This window comes from Eumetopias jubatus, unplaced genomic scaffold, assembly GCF_037043125.1.
Source record: "Eumetopias jubatus isolate StellerSeaLion01/CBP00866 unplaced genomic scaffold, mEumJub1_p1.0 scaffold_7, whole genome shotgun sequence".
Classification (NCBI taxonomy): domain Eukaryota; kingdom Metazoa; phylum Chordata; class Mammalia; order Carnivora; family Otariidae; genus Eumetopias; species Eumetopias jubatus.
The window spans coordinates 55,201,360-55,217,222 of NW_028274813.1; positions in this window are offsets into that span (position 1 = coordinate 55,201,360).

Sequence of the window (15,863 nt, forward strand, 5' to 3'; positions counted from 1 at the left end):
AGATTTCCTGTTGACAGTCTTTTGCATATGTTGTTTCTCTTTCTAGACTGCCCTTCCTACTTCTCTCTACCAGATGATTTTTATTTATCTTCAAATTCTATTTCAAGCATCATTTCACTTTATTCCAATTACAAAAGAAAATAATCACTTAATTTTCCTACTATGTTTGGGCCTTTTCACAAACTTTTCAAAAACCCAACAATAAAGGAGAGCAGCATATTCAGTTCTTTCATGATCTAGTTTTCCTCATCATCTCCTTTCTATGTGCACAGATTGAAAATTTGTAAATCAATGCATTTTTGTCACCACACAACTTTAAAAAAGCATATCCTTGTAGACCAGCACTGGATTCAGCATACCATTTTCCTTTTCCTTATCAACTGTCTATGTTCAGAGTTAAAAGCTGCATCAAAATCTTTATGCAACAAATACTTGAGTATTAGCCTATTTTTTTTTTCTGTTTTCTATTCTACTTACTAGTATCTAGTTCAATACAAAATTTGATGGGAACTAGTAACCTGATATGTTGTCAAACAGAATCCCAGATACTGAGTTCATAGCTGCTCTGAACTCAGATATAAGTACTGTATTTTGTTGTGTCTCCAAGCACTATTTCTCCTAAATTATGAAGCACTTGGTGATATGTTTATTTCTTGTTATTTTTTGTCAAATGTTATCACTGCCAGAAATAACGAGTCAAAACTTCAGTAAACCCCTACAAATATCTGATAGTTTGAATTTAATTTTTTTTGAGCTAACATGAATTTTTTAAAAAGCTTCAAAATTTACACCCTTCCTTTTTCTTTTTAAAATAATATTTTGCATTTTTGTGTGTAGAGTTGTCAAATATTTCCACCTACATTTTGATTTTCTCTTTCTCTTAAAATGTAGTCACATTGAAAACACTTGCCAAAGGTTAACATAAACAGCTAGAAAAATCTTTATTCAATTGACTGAAAATGTCCCTTTTTCCTTGGGAAACTTAAAATGCTCTCTGCTTCCTGGGGACGAATTTATGCTTTCAAACCTTAGAGTATTATAACATAGGAGAAGGAAACCATATCGTGTCAACAAAATTTACCATACTTTAGTTTTCTGCCTCCTCTATGATTAAATTAAGAAACACACACTTAATGACATTTACCAATTTCTGGGCTTATTTTGACATGCCTATCTTTCAAAGCCCTTTTGAATTTGGTTTGCTTTCCTGTAGGAATAAACTTTTGGAAAAAAAATTCCTTCATTAGATGCATAGTTATATTTAGGGACCTTATTTCTTACTAAAATTGATGATTTCTGACTTTAATTTTTCTTTGGTAACATCAAGCTAGCTTCTGTTCTTTATAACTCCATTAAAAAAATCTTATTTGATGTTTTATAGTATCCCACTTGCTTGTTCTTTCCTTCATTATTTATTTTGGTAGATCAACCAAAGACAGAGTTTTCATAGTATACAATTATTTTTATGATTTTCTTCTTTTACTGGCCTTTCCACTGTTTAGTAGGCATTTTCTCATTACATTTTCTCTTCCTTTTCCCACAGTCCCTCTTATATTACAGCTTAAAATGAAAGTTCTCTTTTTTGTTCTTTTTTATTTAATTGCAACACAGTCACCTTTTATATATTTCCACCCCTCAAGACCATTACCACTTCCCTTACCACCCACGTCCATCACTCTTGGTAAAGTTCAGGGGCAAAACTTGTCACTGTGAGATAAACTGGGTCAATGTAAACTAAAAGGACTAGTTTTTCTCCCAACCTTATCTCTTACTGATCAATACAAAAAATAAAGCTTGTTAGTGAGGAGAGATTAGTCTTTCCACAACGTAGTGGTTATTTGTTTTAACAATATTATCACAATTTTAGGTGCTTAGAAATGCTCACATTTATTATCTCACAGTTTCTGAGGGTCAAGATTCTGGGCACTGCTTACCTTGGTCCTTTGCTTCAGGATCTCATAAAGTTGCAGTTTAGGTGTCTGCCAGGGGTAGAGTATCATTTGAGGCTTGACTTTGCAAAGAGCTGCTTCTTGCTGAAGAAAAATCTTTTTTTTTTCCTTTATGTTGGTCAGAGGCTGTCCTCAGTTTTTTGCCTCATTACCCTCTCCATACGGATGTGGACAGCAAGCCAGTCTGCCTCTTCAAATCTGATGAGGGAGAAAGTTTCCTGGTAAGAGGGCTGAAAATGTACCGTGGTCATATACATATCCCTCACTTTTGCTGTCTTCTAATGGTTAAAAGCAATTCAAAGATTCCATTAAGTGTCAAGGTTAGGGCATTTCATGAGTACATGAGGACCAGAAGGTAGGTATCATGGGGACCACCTTTGAGACTATCTACCACAGTAAACATAGAATTTCTGGACATTACAGATTTTTTTTAAATATCTTTTCTCCTTGAATGTGTTTGTATGCCTGTTGAGAAAAACACTGATTAACAGAAATACCCCCTGGAATTTGGGAGTATGCCTGAACAAGGGCTTGCTTATTTTTTATCTGGAGATTTATCTGGAGATGTAAGAGGTTTGTTAATCTCGGAGGAATATTACCACACTCCCATCTTAGTCCCTCCTCGTGTTTCAAGGAAAGAGAGGAAGCAAAACAATTCCTCATGACTCTGTGGAAGGGAACAAAGCATCAGCTAAGGTGAAAGAGTTTGAGGATCTGCCCACCATTTGCCTGGAAAATCAATGTTAATTATATCAAGAGAAGATAGGATATGTATCACTGCCTAAGCATAAGAAAAACATGGATGCTCTCAGGAGATTTTCCCGCATAGGATTTGGTGAAAGTGAATGCCAAAAACATAGTTCTGTCATGAAGATGCTCCCAGCTTCAGAGTTCACCTAATGAACAGACCAAGAAAAAAGACATTATGCAGTAAGCCATTATCGTCAGCATGGGGAACAGAGTAGGTAACAACCCCAGTAGTTAGAGAAGCAATGAGATGGCCTTGACAAGCTATGCAAAATCCTTCTTCAACCAATGAGCTATGACCTATTTAAGAAGTTTCTTCTGTTTTATCATCCTCATTGCAAGAAGGCATCTGGGGGTTGAAAGTCAGACAGGAGGAATTAGGGAAAAAAGAAAACACCTGTAAGTGTGAAAGGTAAGAGTGTCAGACAAGGATAGAGATTGTTTCATTGAATAGCTGCCAAATGAAATTCTAATAGGCATATTAGTTTACAATGCCTATACTAGTGATATTAGCATACAACATTAAATTATTTGACAAGAACAAAGCTTAGGAATCATTAAGGAATAGTACATGAATTTTTAAGAATAAAAATTTTCATATTGACTCATATCTGAGTCAATATGAAATTCTGATCAATTCCAATACAAATATATGACTTTTCAAATTGCCCTTAATAAGATTTAGTGGTCATATATCAGTTTTCTCTATTTTCTTTTTTTTTTAAAGATTTTATTTATTTATTTGGGAGAGACACAGTGAGAGAGGGAGCACAAGCAGTGGGAGTGAGAGAGGGAGAAGCAGGCTTCCCGCAGAGCATGGAGCCTGATGTGGGGCTCGATCCCAGGACCCTGGGATCATGACCTGAGCCGAAGGCAGACACTTAACGACTGAGCCACCCAGGCACCCCTAGTTTTCTCTATTTTCAATGCTACAAATGCATGCTGATACAGAAAACTTTTTGGTGAAATCTTCCTTCGATACAGCTCTATACTTAAGTATGAGGCAAATTCATTTGACTCTTCAGTTTATATATTTATGGCTGCTGTCCTGTCACTAAATATACTTATGATTAGTTTTCTTTACTCCAGAGTAAAGGATGATTAATAATGAGAAATTAACTTCCTTATTATATTCAACCTTATTTCTTTTTTCCCATAATCACACTGGAAGTCTCAGGAATAGAAATGAAGTTGATCTCTTTAAACAGGAAGTTGTCATCTAAGGAAACAACAAAATTCTGAATAAGACACTTTACCCTTGCCCTATTTAATGACATTAATGCCAACGTAGACAGTCTCTGGAATTAAAAAAAGTCCTGTATATTTTGAATTCAATAATCTTCCTTCTAAATACTTCCTTTAAACATATCCATACACTTCTACAATTTACAGAATGCTCTCCCATACCTGGTATCTGTGAAAGGCATTCTCAGTTCTCTTCAGATTACCAAGGATCTATCCATTGCCATTTCCCCTGAATGTCTTCAGATAAAGAATTGCCTTTAGATGTTCTAATGACTTGTCTGCTCTCCTTGTGTCTTTTTTCTCTCAACTCCGCCTCCCCCCCCCACTTCTTTAGTTAAAAGAGAACCAACAGGTAGCCAACCTATTACTAAAGAGATCAGCTTTCTGTATATTCTAACTTTTTCCACACTCATACTGCCAGTTCTTCACACATCTTTCTTAGCTTGAAGTTTTACTCTAATGTACCTACAAGTGCCTCAGGAAAAATGAGTTCCAGGTTCTGTCCTCTCCTTCTTGAAGCATTGGATCTGCTAATGTTCCTTCTCCACTCCTCCACTCCCCTCACTTTTCTTCTTTACAAGCTGATCTTCTTTCAGTATCTCAATTTAATATTCATTACTTTTACTTCTGGCTACTTTTTCCCCTTTTTATCTCTTCTCTCACAGATGGTACTTAAGTCTTTCCAAAAAATAACAGGAAAACTCATTCTATTATTTTATACAAGGACAATTTAAGTCTCAAAAAAGTTTAATTTACAATATTTCTTAACTAACAAGACCAGGTGCAAATCATAGATCCTTGAATCCTCAGTTCTATTCAATTTCAATTTGTCAGTACTACTTCCTTCTTCATTATACTTCACAGCACTCCTGTGAGAAAGCTGAATTAGAAGCAATAAGAGAGCCATTTTCCAAACAGAGGAGTTGAAGCAAAGGAGTTAATTGACCTGTGAGTGGAGAAACCACAGAGAACATAATATTCAATCATCCAAACCATACCTTCAGAGCAGGCAAGAATGAATTTTGATTAGTGAGGAAATTGGAATGAATTTTATAGCAAGAACCTCATTAATTCATACTAATTACAAACCAAAAAATAAAGATTTTTGAAAAGTTTAAAAGTACGGAAGGTTCAAAAGAAATTATTTTCAGTTATTTATAACTCAGTTATTTAAATTGTAATAATGATTTGTCAATATAAGCTCTTTAGGCCTGCTTTAAGTATTTGGGATAAAAGTATAGGTTCATATCTAAATATCTGCTAAGTGCCTAAGAAACTAAGCAAGTAAATATTATCAAGCACGTACTAACACAAATTTTAAATTAATGCAGTTTAAATAAGTGCATATATCAATGAAAACATCATTTTAATTATACACAATTAGCACGCAATAAGGCAGATTAATGATGGCTGGATTTCTTGGATGTATTCTAGAAATGCAATAACCTACTAGAATGCAGAGAATGAGAGTCCAGATAACAAAGCAATGTATTGTTAAAGTCACATGTATTGTGTTCCTTCTCTTGTAGGGCCATCACTGATAGGCTCCCATTTTCATTCTCACTGCCCTAAATAATCCCCTCATTAGAAGTAATTCTAGTACTAGTACAGCATCTGTGCTTCTTCCTCTCATCATTCATACTGGTCCCAGACTGGGGTCCTAAAATTTATGCTTGATTTAGTCATTTGCAAACAAGAACATTTAGTAGTGAATTGTCACATAAATAATGAAATAAAATTCCTAAGCAAAATATTAGAGTTCCATCATAATCTGATCTCACACTATCCCTTCCTCAACTCCCATTAAACCACAGATGAAGACCTTAAGAAAACAAAGCAAACAACACACCATCTTTTATATCCTGTTTTTTTTTTTTTAAAGCAGTTCCATCAAATTAAAAATTATTTCCCCATTTCTAACTTTCAAAATTGTACCAATCTTTTCAGGTCTACTCTTCATTATATATAACTAAAACAAGTTTTCTGATGGCTATTCTAACTTCCTAAAATTATACACCACTGTCTAGTATGCAAGATGAATCTTTGCCACATAGTAAGAAACACTTCTGACCTACTTACGTAATTTCCGTATTTTGCTCTAGTTGAATAAAATTATCTATCTCCTATACTGTCTTCCCCATTTCTTCTATTCCCCCATTTCTTCTATTCCCTTTTGAACTCAGTCTATGTACAATAAAAGGAAGTCAAGTAATTGTTATGGTCACTGATCTTACAACCATCAAACTGACTTTTACTTTGGGGGATTGCTCAGGTTGACTTATTCAGAATGCTGCTTTTAATATAGAACTAGAGGAGTTGAGAAGTTGGTGAGTGTTCCTTTAAGAGTCAAAACAGGAAAATAGAAACAACTTTGAGTACTTCAGAGACAATTTAATTCAGAAAATTGGTCTCAAAGACAGTAGACTTCTGATTAAAACAATAAAACAAAACAACAACAAAAAAAACCTAATAGCTATAAAACATAACTGAGAGAAATTAAATTAGACCTAAAAGAAAAAAAAAAGGAGAAATATACCATGTTCATGGTCAGAAGACTTAATGTTAAGGTGTCAGTTCTGAAATTTATTTAAAACTACAGTGAGGTCCCAGTCAAAATCCCAGCAGGCTAAATAGAAAATGGGCAAACTGATTCTAACATCCACGAATTAAAAAACAAAACAAAACAAAACTCAAAGACCTGAAATAACTTGGAAAAGAAAAAATAAATAGGGGGGAATGCTTAATTTTGAAATATTATGAGTGGTTTTGGCATGGATGCAGTAAAATTGATTAAAAATATAGAGTACAGAAATAGATTCACTCATGTTTAGACAGATTCCCAGTTAAAATGCAAGGAAATTTAGCAGAAAATGATAGACTTTTCAAAAAGGGATTCTGGAGTAACTGGATATCCACATGCAAAAATCTCCAAAAACAACATAAAACTTTGGTCTACTACTCATACAAAAATAAACTCAAAATAGATCAACCTAATTGTAGAATTTAAAATTGTAAAACTCCTGGGTGCCTGGGTGGCTCAGTTGGTTAAGCGACTGCCTTCAGCTCAGGTCATGATCCTGGAGTCCTGGGATCGAGTCCCATGTCAGGCTTCCTGCTCAGCAGGGAGTCTGCCTCTCCCTCTGACCCTCTTCCCTCTCGTGCTTTCTGTTTCTCATTCTCTCTCTCTCAAATAAATAAATAAAATCTTTAAAAAAATAAAAAATATAAAATTGTAAAACTCCTAGGAGAAAATACAAGAGGAAACCTTTGTAGCCTTGAGTTAAGAAAAAAATTTCTAAAATAAAAAAAGATAATCTATAGAAGAACAAATTGGTGAATTGGGCATTATAAAAATTAAAAATTTCTGCTCTTCAAAGGATGCTATTCAGTAAAACAAGCCACAAACAGGGAGAAAATATATACACATAATTGTATCTGATAACATATATTCAGAACATATAGACAACTGACTGCCAAAACTCAGTAGGAAAAACAAACTTCATATAATAAATGAACATAGACTTGACAGATGATACATGGATGGCAAATAAGCACATGGACAACATAATTAAGAATAGGAAATTAAAGCCACTTGGGAGAAGATGCTCCACTTATGCCAACAGGAAAATGTAAATTAAAAACATTGAAATACCACTACAGACCTATTAGAATGACCTAAATCCAGAACACTTATGACCTACTTAAGTAATTTCCATATTTTGCTGTAGTTGAATAAAATTATCTCCTCTACTGTCTTCCCCATACCAAAAACTGACAAAAATGTGGAACAACAGGAAATCTCATGCATTTCTGGTGGGAATGCAGAGTTGTACATCCACTTCGGACAGTTTAGTGGTTTTTAACAAAACTAAGTACATTCTTGGCATGTGATCCATCCACTGCATTCTTTGGTATTTATCCAAAAGGTTTGAAATTTATGTCCACACTAAAGCCTGTACACAGATATTTATAGTAGCTTTACTCATAACTGCCAAAACTTGGAAGCCAACAAGATGTTCATCAGCAGCTAAATGGATACATAAACTGTGGCACATCAGTTAAAGGAATATTAATGCTTAAAAAAATAGTACAATTGCTGGATCATAGATAGGATAGTTCTATTTTTAACTTTTTGAGGAACCTCCATACTGTTCTCCAGAGTGACTGCACCAGTTTGCATTCCCACAAACAATGTAAGAAGGTTCCCCTTTCTCTGCATTTTCGCCAACATATGTTGTTTCCTGTGCCAATTTTAGCCATTCTGACTGATGTGAGATGATATTTCATTGTAAGTTTTGATTTGTATTCCCCTAATAATGAGTGATGATGAGCCTATTTTCATGTGTCTGTTAGCCATCTGGATGTCTTCTTTGGAAAAATGTCTATTCATGTCTTCTGCCCTTTCTTCAACTAGATTATTTGTTTTTGGTAGAGTTTGATAAGTTCTTTTTATATTTTGGATATATTAACCCTTTATCAGATATGTCATTTGCAAATATCTTTTCCCGTCGCATAGGTTGACTTTTAGTTCTATTGACTCTTTCCTTCACTATGAAGAAGTTTTTTGCTTTGATGAAATCCCAACAGTTTATTTTTGCTGTTGTTTCCCTTGCTTCAGGAGACATATCTAGTAAGAAGTTGCTATGGCCAATGTCAAAGAGGTTACTGCCTGTGTTCTCCTCTAGGATTCTGATGGTTTCCTGTCTCATATTTAGGTCTTTCATCCATTTTGAATTCATTTTTGTGCATGGGGTATGAAAGTGGTCCAGTAATTGCACCTATGATTCAGCAATTGCACTACTAGGTATTTACCCAAAGTATACAAAAATACTGATTTGAAAGGACCCATGCACCCCAATTTTTATAGCACCATTATCAACAATAGCCAAATTATGGAAGGAACCCAAATATCCAATCATCTGATGAATGAATAAAGAAGAGGTGGTACACACACACACACACACACACACACACACACACACACACACACACACACAATGGAATATTACTCAGCCATAAAACCAAATAGTCTTACCATTTGCAATGACATGGATGGAGCTAGAGTATTACGCTAAGTGAAATGAGTCTGTTAAAGAAAGACAAATACCATAAGACTTCACTCACATGTGGAATTTAATAAAGGCGATAAGGGGGAAAAAAGAGGGAGAGAGGCAAACTAAGAAATGTACTCTTAACTACAGAGAACAAACATGGTTACCAAAGGGGAAGTGTGGGGGATGGGTTAAATGGGTGATAGAATTTAAGGAGTGCACATGCTGTGATGAGCACCAGGTGTTGTATGGAGGAATTGTTGAATTTCTAAATTGTACGCCTGAAACTAATACTACAGTATGTTAACTGAAATTTAAATAAAAAACTAAAAGAAAAAAGGAAATAAACTATCAAGCCAGAAAACATAGGGAGGTATCTTAAATGCATACTACTAAATGGAAAAAGCCAATATGAGAAAATATCATACTGTATGATTGCAAATATATGACATTCTGCAAAAGGCAGAACTACAGCAACAATAAAAAGACAATGGTTGTCAAAGGTGGGGAGTTGAAGAGGAAGAGATGAATATGCAAAACACAGAGGAATTTTCAAACACTGAAAATATACTCTGTATGATATTATAATGACAGATATATACCATAATTCATTTGTCCAAACCGTAAGAGTGAACCCTTAGGTAAACTATGGATATTGGGTAACTATGATGTGTCATTGTAGGTTTATCCTTGGTTAAAAACAAAAAGTAAAACTTGGGTGAATAATGTTGACAGTGCATGAGGCCCCACATGTTTGAGGGCAGTTGATATATGGAACATCTCTGACCTTCTAGTTTGTTGTAAACTTAAAACAACTTTAAGAAAAAATTAAGTCTTTAACATAAATACACAATAAAATAAGTGCATACTTCTTAGAATGGCTAAAATTAAAAATACTGACCATACCAAGTTTTGGCTAAGACATGAATGAATTAGAACTTTCATGCACTATAGACAGCAATATAAAATGGTAAAGCCACTCTAGAAAGTAGTTTGGCATTCTTAAAAAAATTAAATATGCCCCGTTCCACTCATATATATTTACCCAAGAGGAATGAAAATATATATGTCTACAATGAAACTATACAAAAAGAAATGTTAATTACAGCTTTATCTGTAATCACCAAAAACTGGAATCAATCAAGATGTCCAACAACATGAACATAGATAACATACTGTGTTATCCATGCAATGGACTATTACTCAGGAATAAAGAGCTAATAACTATTGAGGTGTGCAACAATTTAAATAAGTCTTAGTCACCCTGAGTAAAAGAAGCTAGACAAAAACTAGTGCATACTCTATGATTCCATTTATATAAAATTCCAAGAAATGCAAACCGAGGTCTAGGGATAGAAATTGTTTTGGCAATAAGTTTGGGCAGTAGGGGTAGATTCAAGAAGATGGGAAGAAAATACTACAAAGGCACATGAGGAAACTTTTGGGGGTGATGGATATGTTTATTCTCTTGATTATGATGATAGTTTCTTTGATGTGTACATGTTATTGTTGAGAGTTTAGGTAAGCTACAGCATAGTATTGCCACCTCAGCATCCATTTCATTTGACCAAAGGACCTGGGGGGTGGGGAGGGAGCTAAAACCTTAATAGCCCCTCATGCAAGTTCATGCCCTAGATAACAGCCCCAGTCACAAGTAAAACTAAGTTCTTGATAAGACTTCTCCAACAGTCCTTGTGAAAAAGTCTCTCCTGCTTTCCAGGACCTTCCCCTGTGTACCCTTCCGATAAGAACCCCACAACGCTTACCCAAAATCCCTCTGTCTTTTGTTTCAATTGACAGATCTAGACTTCTCAATAAAATTTTTTAAAAACTTACCCCAAAGGTAAGTAATTTAACAAAATTTAATGTAAAATCTAATTATTAGTTATTAGATATTGAATAGCTATCATACTCTAAGATATGTACAAAATGCTCAAAATTCTTTTATTAATATCTTCATTTCTAGATGAAAATAAAGCTTGAAAAGATAAAATGACTGGCCCCAAATCACACATCTATAAAGAGTTATGTTTCAATTTTTTAAAAATATTTTAATGTTAATTTTTGTCACTATCAAATGATAGATATTTATACTTCCCCTTCATTTCTAGCATTTGTTGTTTTTCTTTCATTTGTATTAATCAGGACAGTAATGTTATCAATGTTCTAGCATTTGTATTTGCTTTAGTATTTTACTATTTGTAATTTCATTTTAGTGTCTTTTTAAAGATTTTTTATTTATTTGAGAGAAGAGAGTGCACTAGTAGAGGGAAATGGAGAGGGACAAGCAGACTCCACATCAAGCATGGAGTCTGACACAGGGCTCCATCCCAGGACCCTGGGATCATGACCTGAGCCAAGGGCAGATGCTTAACCAACTAAGCCACCCAGGTGCCTTTAAGGGATTTCTTCCAGAAGTTGATGGTATTTAGGAAAAAAAAAAAATTAGATCATCTCTGATTCAAACAGGAAATAAAGCTAATTTCTTCCAGATAATATTCTCTTTTTACAAGCTTCAGTTTTATTAGACTGTTAAATTTACAAATAAAGTATAAAAAATAAAATTTCCAATTCAGTAATTCAAACTGAAAAATTAATCCTCACCTAAAAAAAGGGAAAAAATGTGTTAAGCATTACTATGTACTAAATCCAAATATGCTTTTCATCTCTTAAGAACTTATCTCTGTATGTGTTCTATAAATATCCTGGAATGTATATTTTATTCTTTTGAAGGAGTTTGTCTTGACCTCTTGACATATTAAGTAAAACACTGGTAAACATGCTTTGTATGATGCCGGCATGATAAGGATTTTTTGCCTTCAGAAAAGTTGCTTGTTTGTGTGTTCATGTATAAGGGGAGTTAAGAAAGGGATAAGAGCAATGTCAGCAAAATATGGGGGATATATTTAAATTATCACCATTTTTGAAAAGTTATTAAATGCTCTTCTGTTAATGAAAGACCATTAAAGAATATTTCAGATATGTGCTCTGCCCTTTGATCTCTTACATTCAACAAAAGGAAAAAAAGACCAATGCTGGCCTGATAATAATCTTAAAGGCCCTTGTAACAGGTATACTAAATAAATTCAAGTTATAAATATAAAACTAGGTCTAAAGTGCATGTGCGTGCACACACACACACTCACACAAACTTGAGAATTATACTTCAAGAAAAAAAACATCTAAAATAAATTTTGGATGAGAGAATAATTACTAGTAAACTAGGAATTACCATGTCCAGAGACACTAAAGGACAAAATAAATCTGCTTGTAATAACAAAAGTTGTATTGAAAGCAATTTGTGAAATACCTGTTTTTGACTTTTAAACATCCACCATCCAAACTGTTTTATGATTATTAATATTAGCTCTTACTATTTCTATAAATATGCAAGACATTCAATAATTATTGCTATACTGAACCGTGATTTTCATAAGGGATAATCCCTCCTATTCAAGTTTGCAAGAACTCAGGGGATTAAAGCATATTTTCTAAATCTCACTGATATTTTGCTAGACTTAGTTCAAAGACCTTAGAGATAATATCCCACAGAGCTTTAAAATTAAATATCAATGGTTCTGTAAATTATTAATTAGGATCTAGAGATTTTTCATGATGAACTGAAATTGTCCCTGATGTACTTGCTTGGATTTTCTTTAGTGCTCAGAAACCTGGATAAAAAAAGACAGATAGCTGATAAAATTTATGATGGTGTTTTCTCAGCAGATGTGAGAAAGGGCAAGGAGACAACAGAGTTGGGAGCACTTACATCATTAAAATAGAATGTATGCAACATAGACCCATGCAAGACTATGGACTCCGGGAAACAAACTGCGGGTTTTAGAGGGGAGGAGGGATGGGTTAGCCCAGTGATGGGTATTAAGGAGGGCACGTATTGCATGGAGCACTGGGTGTTATATGCAAACAATGAATCATGGAACACTACATCAAAAACTAATGATGGAATGTATGGTGACTAACATTACATAATAAATAAACAAACAAACAAACATTTTTAAATAAAAAATTAGAATGTATGTTCTTTGGGTTTAGTCTACAAAGAGAAGAAATTGAAGACAAGGAAGGTGCTTTACAATGGGAGAAAATCAAGGCATCAAGTAAGTGATGATTTATGGGGACTAAAATAATAAATACAACTGGGAGAGGTTAACAAAGCAGTTATAGACAGTTTAACTTTAGAAATGAAGCAACGGCTGATGCTGTTATGTTTGGATAATATAGCTGTGGGCTTGAATATCTGAAATGAAGTATAACTGAAATGTTTTGGATCTTAAGAAGTCAAAAAAATGGAATTTACCATGCTGTAGGGGTTTTGTAAGATCATACAGATAAACAGGGACAATATTATGACTTGAGATAAGGAATCACAGTTATGCTATATATCAACATCTTTCAAAAATATGTAAAATTTTACACACAGCAACAGTTAAAGTGGATAACCAAATTTCATATGCCAAGACTGAGAAAGCAGTTTTACAAGAAAATGCAAGATAAGTAATTTGAAGGCAGCGCTGGGAATCTAAATTAATATAGTCTCTACTTCCTGGCCCTGTGTGAGAAATGAAAGATTCATCCATGACAAAATGAGGAAGAAAAGAGACATGTGAAGGAAGGGGCTCTTGAATGATGGGAGTACAGAAAATCTGGTTTTCTATTGAATTAAAGACTTGCAGAATATAGAAAAGGAGGAAGAAAAGTAGTAGTCATTTGGATCAGAAAAAAAAAAAATAGGGAAAACAAAGGATAAAAAAAATATGACCTGAAAAGACTTGCATTTTGGTAAGGTTTGCTTATGTTTTGTTTAAAGTTTGTGGAGAAATAACAAAATTAGCTTTGAGCTTCCTCCTACGAGACAACCCAAGAGTTATATTCCCTAAAGCAAGGCTACTTATGCCTTTATGTAAATGAATTCAAAGGCCCTCTACTCATCTCAGGATGAAATATAAACTCTTTATTGTGGCCTAAAATGCTCAGAATGGATGCCTTTCCAACATACTCTGCCAAGTATTGCATCTATATTCCAGCCATATCAAAACTATCGCTCCATGTTTTTGATGGAAACCTGTGGACTCAATCTTTTTGAAAAACTTTCCCCCAAGCTTCAAATTTTAGTTATTTATCCTGTGAAGGCTGCTCAAAAGTGTCCTACTTTGAAATATAACTCTCCATGAATTTTTCACACTTCTTCATGTCTAGAAATTAAGTCATTTGTTCAGATTTATTTAAACTCCAGAGAGAAAATGACTCCATTCCTGGATATTCAAAGATAGTTTAAAAACAAACCTTTCTCCTTCCTCTCTCTGAACATTTGCTTATAATCTAGGATAGTAAAGATAATATCTCTTTCTAGAGGGGGGCAATGGAAAATTTTCCAGAAACACTCATATGAGATTTGGGGTTTCCAAAGCTCGGTGATCCTCAGCCATGACACAGACCCAATGTATGTGCAGCATCCACCCCACTCTGCCTGTGCTATTGCCCCAGTAGAGATTTGGGATGAGGGAAATAATGCAAACAAAAGTTCATGCTTCCTTCTGTGTTACAATAAACTCTCTAAATCCACTTGAGCCCTTTGTCCCTTATAAGCCAAATACATGGAAATGCGGCAAGCCAACCTATCCACTTCCAACTGGCTGCTTAGAAACTGCTTGACACCCACACACACGGAGTGTGTTGTCCTAAACAGTGTGTGCCCCTTCTGTTTCCACTGTATACTGTATTATCCCAGTTACTATATGCCTTTCCCACTAGTTCAAAAATGCCTTAGAAGACTGCATTTTCACTTATTTCTACACATTTTACCCTCAAAGAGGAAACCAGACACAAAAGTACAATCACTGCAATACAATAGTGCCAAATAATTATAGAGAAGTACTAGAGCGTATATTACAGAGAAGCAGGAAGGAATTCTGGCATAGATGTAGGCACTAAATTTGGAGTATTTAAGTTCAAGTACTAGTTTTACCACTTACCAACTGTGTGACATTGGGCAAGTTATTTCATCTCTGTGCTTCAGTTTCCTCATTTATAAAAATGAAAACCATAGTATATATTCATAACAGGCTGTTGTGAAGATCAAATGAATAAATGTACTTGTAACAAGTAACAATGAAAGTAACAATGTCTGATAAAAATTTTCCAACTAAAAAATAAAAACCAGGACGTATTCCTCACATCCCTATTCATAAACTTGTCAGTATCACTCCAGGTCTTCAGAGACAAGGTGAAAAAACACTGAGTCTCTTCACAAATACCAGCCACCCCTCAGATAACACTGAGATTTTACAGAGATTGTGTAGAAATAGAATGGATTATATCTTCAGCCTTCTACACAATCAATTAATCTATTAAAATGCTATTTTTATAGGAATGGATAAGATTTTCCACCTTTCCCCCCACTACATACAAAAAGGTTGAAGCAAACAATAGAGAATAAAGCAGTTTTCACAGTTTGCATCATTGTGGTTTCATATTTTTGTGTTCACAGATGGTTGTTTTATATACCTAGATGTAGAATTTAGTAAGAATAAATTCCCAGGTAACAGAAGGGGTTGTCATTAGCATTTCAAAAACTGTCAAGTCACCTAAAGGTATTTTAGCACTGTTCTTAATATCTTCACAATAGTTTAGCCCTCAGGCTTTCATCACTGAAAATGATGAAAATAAACTAATTCCAAAGGTGGTAACTAAAATACCCACCTTTGTTATGATTTTAATACACTTTAGATAAATTTTAGAGAAATTTTAAACTTACAGCAAAATTGAGGGGTAGGTACAGAGATTGCACATATACCCATGACCCCTCACATATATAGCCTCTTCACTGTCAAGGTCCCCCACCAGGGTGGTA